The sequence below is a fragment of the Mastomys coucha genome, unplaced genomic scaffold, assembly GCF_008632895.1.
Source record: "Mastomys coucha isolate ucsf_1 unplaced genomic scaffold, UCSF_Mcou_1 pScaffold4, whole genome shotgun sequence".
NCBI classification, from domain to species: Eukaryota; Metazoa; Chordata; class Mammalia; order Rodentia; family Muridae; genus Mastomys; species Mastomys coucha.
The window spans coordinates 31,675,690-31,685,596 of record NW_022196910.1 but is presented as its reverse complement, the minus strand read 5'-3'; the positions used below and the strand labels follow the sequence as shown (position 1 = coordinate 31,685,596).

General features: G+C 37.6%; 1 pseudogene; it reads right to left on the bottom strand.

Annotated features, from left to right (window-relative positions):
• Positions 1–7,745: 7,745 nt before the first annotated feature.
• Positions 7,746–9,676, bottom strand: LOC116076534 (annotated as a pseudogene).
• Between the last annotated feature and the right edge of the window lie 231 nt (positions 9,677–9,907).

Here is a 9,907-nt window from a genome sequence, read left to right as displayed (position 1 = left end):
TATATATAGCATATGACATTCATATCCCACATCACTTTAGGGATCAGCCAATAGTTCAGAATCTTGAGGAATCAAAGTCAGTCCCTCAGCCTTGGCCTCAAGCTCCTTTTCCCACTCAGCCATGTTAATTGACTGGTTTCAAACTTTCCTACAGCCACCTGCTTGCACAAGTAAGATGAGAGAGTTGTATTTCTCTCCCATCTGTGCCTTTTTTTCCTAAGTGCTAGAACCAGAAGTATGTAAAGGTGCCCTTGTTTTATTGTTTTTCTAAGAGAACAAAAATAAAACTTTTCAACTTTATTGTAGTTTTTCCCCTAGAAAATGAGTGCAAACTTTCAGCAACCCTGGAATTTACATTTATTGCTCATGTATTTATTTAAAACAAATCCTGGTGGACCTTCCTTCTATGCTCATTCCATGATCTTCCCAATCCTGTGATCTATGCTTTAGTTCTCATTGACTTTCTTACATTTATTACACTACTTGTTTTCAATTTCTTTGTCTCCTACATTCCTCCTTTACTAATGTTGTTCATTTTCTTTTAAAGGAGAGACTATGTGGTGTTTCATATTATATGAGGATGTTTGATAAAGTCCTCTATTTTCTGAAATGATAAAGAATAATTACGCTTCCCATTGGAAGGCAAAAAGCAACAAGAAAATCAAGGCAGAAACACAGACAAAATGAATCAACAACCACCTCCTTATCTCTTGCTTTTGGTAAATAGAGCAATCATAAAGGAGAGGATTTTATTTTTAAAAAATATATTTGCATTATGGAACTTGTATGATAAGATTCTTCAGTATGTAGCCATTTTGGCAGAAATATAGGCATTGTAAAAACATACTCCTCTCTTCAGTTAACTAATTAAACAATGGAATACACCCTAATACTGGAATTTCTCCAGGCATCTCATGTTGACAAATGAGAAAGGCTGGGGCCTGGTAAAATCAAGAAACCAGCTTGTTTTCCAGAAAAAGATGTTATCCACTTCTGAAAACTTGTCAGACCACCTTGGAGGAGAGACTAAGCACAGAAAAAGATTGGTTAATGATGCTAGAGACCACACATGAAGGCTGCTTGGTTATGTATGATCCTCATGTCAGGACTCCAGTAGATGGGAGACAGCTTGAGAGATCACTGGACCACTTAATTTATTCCTGTTCGTAATGTGGCCTCTAGAAAATTATATTTAATTGAATGATTGTCAGAATTGGCAATGAACCCAACTACTCAGGTAATAATGTGGGTGAGCATGCCCAGAAATAAAACCAATTCTGAGTACTAGTCTGTCATAGAACCTTGACCTAACATGGCATGGGATAGTTTTAGGGAGCTACTGCAATGAATTTATTCCATTACTTAAAATTCCTGCTTTCCCACTTTAGCAGGCATCAGCTGCTTTCTATTTACTTGGAAGCATGGGAATAGATAGAATTGATGAAGTGGGTATTTCAGAATTTCATATTGGCTTATGCAGTAATTTGGGATATATCTTATTTGGAAGTTTTACTCTTATGCAGAGCAATTTGAAGAAAGAGGAACTTTGTTATTCTGTGCCATGAAGTGTTATACATTGCTCCTTATAACGGCATCTCTATTAGTTACTTTTATGTAGCAGTGACAAAAAACATTATCAATTCTTCTCCTCATATATCTTCTTAAGGTTCTAGGAGGTTTGAGACTAAGATGGAAATAGATATCAAGGAGACCTAGATGATGAACAGTAAGATGAGAATTCACATCTTAAACTGCAAGTGTTTAAGAGAACAGAGAGAACAGAGAGAGCAACCTGGGAGAGGCATTAAGATTTAAGCTTTCAAAATCTCCCCCCACTGCCAATTTCTAAGAATAAAACACATTCTATGCTTCTTTAAACAGCAGCACAAGTAGGGAAATGAGGATCAATTATTCAAATATATGAGTCTAGAAGGGATTTTCTCATTGAAGCCACCACTGTTCAAGCTTCCTAAGAATTTCTAATTTTTTTTTTTTGCAGAAGAAACATCAATCATAAAAAGACATAGCATAATTATTTATATTAAAATCACTTTTATGGTTTTATAAGATATATATGTATATATGAGTATATATATGCACACACAAATATGTGCATGTGTGTGTGTATATGTGTGTGTATAAAATGTGAGGGATCAATAGAAGGTGTCATATTCCCTGGAACTTCAGTTTCAGGTAATTGTGCGCTGTCATATGGATGCTTTGAATTCGACCATGGTCTATTCGTGGAAGGAATGTAAGCTATTCCATTATAGCATATCACACACCAGTTGTTATCTATCTTAGAAACCAAAAGCATGCAGAACTGTACTTCTCAGACTCATTTATTTCAAAAAAACATACAGCTAAACCAAGCATTCATGAGAAAGTGTGTATGATGGTTGTTAAGTGAAGGTAAGGTTCTTTGTTGTTGTTGCTGTTTGTTTTAACATTCTATTTTATACTAATAAATAATATTTTTAACATGCATTGCTTATTTAAGGTAGATTTTTTCTCTAGAGTGAATTTTTATGTAACTTAACAATCTCCTCTTTTCTCTTCATTTTTCTTATATTGAAAAATAGATGGATTGTGGTAAAGTGGTTATTTTTACTACTTTAACCCTAGGGCAGACATCCCAATGTGTTAGTGTGTTTAGTAAGTGGTTTTCTACATATCACCAAAGGAGAAAGGTAAATGCTGATCCAGATACAAACTTGCAGAACAATGGCGTCTTACTTGGACCATATGCTAATGGCATGATGCCACAAAGCTTGTGGGATTAACCAACCAATATCTGGTAATAGATATGTCAGATACATAAATAGATATAATAATATTAACTTCAAAAATACTACTGAGTAGAATATCCCACAAGATTGCTCATATAGTTATTACATTTTGTTGTGGAGGAGGTTTCTCAAATTCCACTAATTCTTTAAATGCTTACCCATAAACTTTTAGTTAGTTCACAAATCAAATTTACCATAGACTTCCTGATTTTGGATTTAGCAGCATTTATGCATGTAGCAACAACTAATAAGAAATTAGGTCATGAATTAGTAAGAGATCAAGGATGGAAATGTTTGGAGGGATAAAAGACAAGGAGAGAAATATAATACATTATAATCACATTAAATAAAATAATGTGGGCAGAGTTTGCTTTCGTTGATACGGTAGATATGTCTTCTTGATCTTTAGCTAGTTGTTTCCTATATTTCTGGTGACTTCCACTACTGCCTTGCTCTTTGCCATTGTCCTTTCCAGCCTGGGGCCAGAGAAACATGTAGAGGAGCTTTAATACAGCAACATGGCTGCTCTACCAAAGGATCACATACAAAGACCTAGATCTGATTGAATGCAGACACTCTCTCAATAAATACCTTTATGGAAAAATTAATTTTTAGAAGGAAGAACCAATGTTTGAAAGTGACATCTAATTGAAGGGCAGGCAAAGTGACAAACCGGAGAATGAGTCAGACATAGGATAAATGTCTGTTACCAACAGACAGGAAAGGGAGGCTATTTAAGAACAGTGCGGGAAGAGAGAAGCAATCGCTTGGTAGTCAGTGCAGCAAGTGTCGTGCAGTAGAGTTGAGGCAGTTGAAGCCAGAGTAAAAGGAGCCAAAAGATTAGAACAAATCGCCAGAGTTAATTTGAGGCCAAGCAGAGCAATTCAGTGAGAAGCTGAGAGAAAGCAGGATTGAATCAGTCAGGTTATAGTGGAGTTTGAGACAATGGAGCTCAGTTGAACTATCCAGTCAGAATTACGAAAGAACTAGAAGAGTGAGCTTACTCAGCAGTAAGCCTCTTAGACAACAATTTCATCTGGCAAATAAAAATTTTATAGTAATCGACAATGTTTCTGTAGATCTCTCTGCAATGAGAGATAAACATTCCTTCTCAGTTTTCTTCTAAAGAAGTAACAATTGGGACAGTTAATGCATCAGCTTTCTTATTTCACTCTAGAATAAAAACAAACATATTAGCACATGCAAGAAAATGAGTTTTTCCTGGAAATAATTCTACAACATAAATGAAATCTGGTACAATATTGAAAGTTTCTGAATGAACCGTAATAAAGGAATTATGAAATATTTTTTTATTAGTTGGGCTCAGGAAAATATACCATGGATAGATTGATGAATATCTGAACCACTAATCCTCCCTATACAATTAGATCAGCCATCAATAAAATACATATCTGGCTGGAGAAGTTTGGAGAATTTTTATATCATAAATTTAGTTGGTATTAGACAATCATAGCTTATTACCTAGACAAGGATTTCTTATCATTCCATAGTAATCAGCATGTGAAATTTGAAAATCTACAGGATTCTCAAATATTTTTAAAGTTGATTGTTAGTTAGCAGTAAAATAATACAGCAAGGATGAAATCCATATAACTGTTGACATCAGGTCCTCCCATGATTTACTAAGTAAGCAAGAAGGGTGAGGCAAGCAGTTAGAATTTTATGGTCTTTGTGATGTAGATGCTTCTATTCCAATGGTTTATTCTCTTATGCTATAATAACTGTAGGAGCCATTTCAGTGGTTAAAATAAGTAAGTTTAAAGGAAATGAAGAATTCATATGTTATACCAATGCTTTATTTAGTATGTACTTAAATAGCTGTAATTCTTTTCTTGCCTCTTAAGATTATATGTGAGATTGCACAATGCTGACTTTCCTTCTAGAGTTTTAAATGCTATTTTAATTATGTTTTTGCTTTATTGGGGTAAATCTATTTTTGCCTCTTTTACTAGTTTTAACGTTTGAACATCCAGCTCATATTTATTCAATGAGTTAATCACCTCTTCCTCATTATTAATATCTCCCTTATCTTCTGTGACAGTACAAATAAATGCCCCAAGTACCCAAAACTGAGCAAGGATCCTTCTCCCATTGTATATGCCTTTTCAATGTTCTGTTGGACTCTATTCTATACTCCTGCATCTAGAGTTCCTTCTGTAAACCAGGAATTATACTCACAAATAACTTACAAGCAATCTATACTCACAAATAACTTACAAGCAATCTACTAGTTGGTATCTTAATATTTGTACTCCATATTCCTTTAAAAATGATTTTCAAACCTGGCATAAAGGAAATCTTTCCCTGAATTCCATCCCATTATTCTTACTCATATGCTTCTGTGAAGGTTCCTGAATTTTTATGTCATAGCTGCCTTTATGTTCCTGTCCAGGCATGACTTGTCACATCTTTAGAGGCAGTGGGACCTGAGAGAATGGAACCAGTAATTAGTAAGCCTGAGGTCAGGGGCAGGTTGCATTTGACTGGCAAGGTACATTTGATATGCAAGACACACTAAGCCAATGCAGTTTTTTTTTATAGAGGCAGATAAACAAATAACAGCAGTCAGTTCTAATGAATAAGCTGAACTAAACCAAAGCCTGCCTGTTATACCTGAAGAAGCACGAGAACAAATTCTTAGAACAATTCCATGTTTTGGAGAAACTGAGGACACAAAACTTATTTTCTTGGAGTTTTCTCACAAGAATGCAGAATTCCTCTCACATAACTCCATTTTTGGGCCATATTCTGACAGAAAAGAAAGAAATGCAATTAAGTTATAATCTCAAAAACTTAAGATTATATTTTATTTTTACTTTTATTTTAAATATTACTAATACTAATATTTGTTTTACTGTGCTACTGTTTATGTTAATGTAATATATCCATTCCATTTGCTGTAATTTGACATTTTGAATTCTTATATTTATCAGAAAACTGGAAATAGTTCTATCTCAAGACCCAGCTATGGTCAACTATGTTCATAGTAGCTTTATATATAATAGCCAGAAACTGAAAACAACCTAGATGTCCCTCAACCAAAGAATAGGTAAAGAAAATGTGGTACACTTACATAAAGGAGTATTACTCAGCTTTGAAAAGGAACGATATGATATCATGAAATTTTCCAGAAAATGGATGGAACTAGAAACCAGATAACTGAGACATAGAAAGTCAACCATGGTATGTACCCACTCATAAGTGTATTCTAGCTGTAAAGTAAAAGAAAATCATGTTACAATCCAAAGACCCAGAGATGCAAAGTAGCAAGGAAACCTTAAAGGTGGAGATAAAAATCTGTCTGTGGGCTGGTGTGGTTAGAAACAGGAAAGATCAGACAAGAGGGGAGAAACACTTGGAGAAATGACTGGAATAGGGAAGCACATCAAGGTAGAAATATAGTGCAATGGAAAGTTCATGGAATTTAACATAGTAACATTAGCAAATACTTCTAGAAATGGAAAAGGACCTGGAACATTGTCTTCTGTAACCAGATGAGGCATGAAGTATGGACACCAATGGAGCCACAAAACCTTCAATCTACAATTTGTCTTGCCTGAAGAGTTCTCTAGGTCTGAAGCCTAGCAGAATTATCAAAGTTTCCAGAGAGACTTCATCCAGCAACTGATGAATACAGATGCAGAGTCCCACAACCAAACATTAGTGCAGCAGACATGGAGGGGGTAGGATTGGAAGAACCAGATGTTTCAAGGGACACACCAAGAGAATATAGCCCAGAGAATCAACTGACTGGAACTCATGGGGACTCACAGAGATAAGTGATCCTATAGGAGTCTGACATATACCCTCTGCATATATGTTATTTTAGAGTAGCTTGGGATTCTTGTAGGAATCGTAGTAGAACAGGAGATATCCCTGACTGTTTTGCCTACTCTTGGGACCCTTTTCCTCCTTCCTATTGGGTTGTTTGGTCAGCCTTGATGGGATGGCATATGCTTGGTTTTATTGTGGCTTGTTATGCTGTGTTAGGTTGATGTGCTTAGGAAAAGGTTGACAAGGCTATATTTGGGTTAGAGGGGGAGATGTTAGGAGAAGGAGAGGGAAGATAAAGTGTTGTTGGAATATAAGATATAGAGAAGAATAAAAAATGGATTTTATTTTCTGTTTTCAAAACTAGTATCTCATTTTGCAAATAACCTCCTTAAATATAATTCTGTGAGCAAGGAATAAAAAATAATGAAATACTTTAAAATATAATTGATGTAAGGATTGAAATAAATTCTCACATTCATGAAAATGTTCCAAGTATCATATATGAATCTTTAATGATGTATAAGACTCCCAGATTATAGGTAAAACAATTACCTATGTTGGTGTGAATAGATTTGGTTTCCATGCATTCATGTGGTATAGGGATTGGCCATAGGTAGTGGCACTATTAGAAAGAATAACTTTATCAGAGGAGATATGACCTTGTTGGCAAAAGTGTATCACTGTGTGGGCGGGCTTTTAGGTCTCCTATGCTCAGGCTCCACCCAACTCTTGGCTTCTCCAGCACCATTTCTGCCTGCAAGCTTCCATACTTCTCACCATGATGATAATGGACTAAAATTTTGAAACTGCAAGCCAGCTCCAATTAAATGTTAACATTTATAAGAGCTGCTATAAAAACCCAACAAAGACAGTATATAAGAGGGATATATATATCCCTCTTATATACCTCATATATATATATGAACATATTTTAAGATAGAATTTAAATATAACAGTATGTAAAATTTTTTGTAGGTGCAGTGAACTTTACTGATGATATTCAAGAGAGTAGGGATGGCTCCCTAGGCCCCTCCTGTTACTATGGGGTTCTGGGATGGAAATTGTGAGGGAGATGCTCAGTGTTGGGGTAGGGACTCCTCAGTACTGATGGCTTCTCTCTTGCTCTCGGTGTCCTTGCTGGGTTGGGTGGTCCATGGATTCTTACTCCTTGGAGGCCATGTAGGCCATGAGATCCACCACCCTGTTACTGTAACCATATTCATTGTTGCCCCACACACTAGTCTATTCCAGTCACATCCGAAATATCAGGGGTAAAAGCCTGATTAAGGATAGGAGGCATTAAGGATCCAAAAGGAGTTCTGTGCCTCCTAGATATTCAGACAGTCGCTGGTATCTCCTAACTCAGAAGTGTTCCAGATTAGTCTTTCCAATCGTCTTCACGCCCTCATATTTAGGCATAAAGGTACCCCAGGAAATGATTCATAAATAGCTAAGATTGGGCATTGTTTCCTGGCCAACACAATGTTACCAACCTATCCTAGTTTAATACCAAGCTGTCCATAACTTGGAATTTCTCTCAAGGAATCTGCCTCGCCATAGCTAGCAACAAACGTCAAGCACATTCCTTAGGGCAATAGATAGTTCACAATAGTTAGGAATATTTTATATACTAGAGAGTAATGAAGGGCTTCCACTCAAGGACATTAGCTAGAAATGTTAGGTCAGAACCCCTTAGTCATTGCCTCCAGCAGAACCAGAGAATTAGCATAGGAATACCAAAATAGCCTCAACAGAAAGGGCTCCACTCCTCTTCCTCCTGCTTCACACCTGGCTACCAGACCCTGCTGACCTTGGGGTGGAGGTCACTTGCCTATGTGACCTCAGTCTTGTGTCCCTTGCTGTAACTCCCACCTGCCTACATGACTCTTGTCATCTGCCCTGCTTGCTGTATGCTATTTAAGCATTTCACCTTGTACAAATACATTCAGATTCAACACACCCTTGTGTCTCGAGTCTGTCTGTCATCTGCCCACTTAATTGCCTACATGACCAGAATTCTCATCCCATGGAAACTGGGGTCCCCACAACGAACCCGGTCCACAGCACATTGTCATACCAGGAAATGAGCTTTACAAAGTTGTCATTGAGAGCAATGCCAGCCCCAGCATCAAAGGTAGAAGAGTGGGAGTTGCTGTTAAAGTCGCAGGAGATAACCTGGTCCTCGGGGTAGCCCAGGATGCCCTTCATTGAGCCCTCAGATGCCTGCTTCACTACCTTCTTGATGTCATCATACTTAGCAGGTTTCTCCAGGCAGCATGTCAGATCCACAACTGATACATTGATGGTAGGAACACGAAAGGCTGTGCGAGTGAATTTCCCATTCAGCTCTGGGATGACCTTGCCCACAGCCTTGGCAGCATCAGTGGATGCAGAGATGATGTTCTGGGTAGCCCCACGGCCATCATGCCACAGCTTTCCAGAGGGGCCATTCATAGTCTTCTGAATGGCAGTGATGGCATGTACTATGGTCATGAGCCCTTCCATGATGCCAAAATTGTCATGGATGACTTTGGCCAGGGGAGCTAAGCAGTTGGTGGTGCAGGATCCATTGTTGACATTCTTGAATGAGTTGTCATATTTCTCATGGTTCACACCCATTACAAACATTTGGGTATTGGCAGAAGGGGCAGAGATGATGACCCTTTTGGCCCAACCCTTCAAGTGGGCCCTGGCCTTCTCCATGGTGGTGAAGACACCAGTAGACTCTGTAACATACTCAGCATCATCATCACCCTGTTTGATGTTAGCAGATTTTGCTCCTGGAAGATGGTGATGGGCTTCCCATTGATGAAGCTTCTCATTCTTAGCCTTGACTATGCTGTTGAATTTGCCATGAGTGGAGTCATACTGGAACATGTAGATCATGTAGTTGAGGTCAATGAAGGGGTCGTTGATGGCAACAATCTCCACTTTGCCAGATCCAGAGCAGAAGGCAGCCCTGGTAACCAGGCGCCAATACAGCCAAATCCATTCACACTGACCTTCACTATTTTGTCTACAGGACGAAGCTGGCACTGCAGAAAAAGATGCAGCTGTCTCTGGAACAGGGAGGAGCAGAGAGGCAACAGCATGTGAATTTTATGCAAAAATTATTTCCCATATTATAGAATACATAAAGAATGAAATTCTTATAAAAATTGACATGGTAATTGTCTCATGTGTCCAAAATGATATGAGATGATAGCAGTGAGGAAAACTGGTACATTATGGTATAGACTGAGAACAGCAAAAACTGTAGTGTTTGCTCCAGTTTTCCTTAAATCTAAATGTTCTCAAGAACAAAAATTGAAAGTTAAACATAT